This window comes from Limulus polyphemus, unplaced genomic scaffold (genome assembly GCF_000517525.1).
Source record: "Limulus polyphemus unplaced genomic scaffold, Limulus_polyphemus-2.1.2 Scaffold18, whole genome shotgun sequence".
NCBI lineage: Eukaryota > Metazoa > Arthropoda > Merostomata > Xiphosura > Limulidae > Limulus > Limulus polyphemus.
This window is the reverse complement of record NW_013665628.1, coordinates 1,550,363-1,551,629: the sequence shown is the minus strand read 5'-3', so window position 1 is coordinate 1,551,629 and position 1,267 is coordinate 1,550,363.

Sequence of the window (1,267 nt, the reverse complement as noted above, 5' to 3'; positions counted from 1 at the left end):
CAAGTAAACTTTTAAAAGTTCTTATATTTTATTTGAGTTGTAATTTGGATTTGACTCAATGTAATTATAACACTTAAACTATAATTTTGGTTCTGATTAATTGTCAGAGGTTTTATTTCCATTTTAAGGTTTTAGTCTAACTTATAGATAAGTTTGTTTGTTTTTGTATATTATACTCTTTTACCATTATATGGGCAAGGTTACTTTAATCTGTGTTTTATACAAAACATAAAATACATGTATTGTACAATTGGATATTACAAATTACCATCTTAACCTTGTTATATGTAATTTTGCTGGGCATGTTGAATAATAATTGTAAAGTACCATGGTACAATTTTTTTCTGGTAGTTAAAGATGAAATCACATTACTTATTATATGAGGTGCATACAGTTTTACATTTATTTTTGACCATAAGGAAAAATATTTCTTTGTAGTGTAGTTAGATATTGGATAGTCCTTATGGGTTCTACCCTATAAGCAGTTGTTAACATCCATGGTCGATACTGTTTTGTCCTATTATATGAAATTTGTGTTTACACCAGTTTCTTATCTTGAGCATTTTACAAAAACATCAGGTTTTATGACAACATTTCCCTATTTAGATTTTTCAATATCAGATAAAGGCATGAGTGAAATAAGGCAGAAGAAATTGGTTCAAATTATTTTTGTAACATTATGTACATGTAACATAGAAATAATTACACAGTGATTGTACATAGTATTCTGATTAGGGTTTATGCTTTGCAGTTGAAATAAAGGATGCATCAGAATATATTTGTTCTTCTGTATTTTTTTTTTATACATAGTAACTAGCATATTTCTCCAGAAAATCTATTCCACTGTAAAACTAGACTAAGCTTCCCTTATTGCAGATAATTCATGTAATGGCTCGCTACTAAACAGTAGTAGTTTCAGTTTGTCAAAACATAAAACAAAACAAGGGTTAATACTGTAAGTTTATCCAAGATCTAATTAGAAGATGGGTTATTAGCATTAAAAGGCATTATCTCTCAAAACTTTGTTAATTAATCATAGTGATAGTACAAAATTCCATTTTCATGAAAATTACTTGTTTTTTAACAATGCATAAATAATACAGGCCTGCGAATTTAAACTACATAAAAGTTGTTTTGGTTTAGATAACGGATTTTCCATAATTCAGCTATGCAGATTTTGAAATTAATATTAATCTTTTTCTATCATGTAAGGATTTTTTACAAATTGGGAAGAAAAAAAACTCTTACTTATATCAAATTATTATTT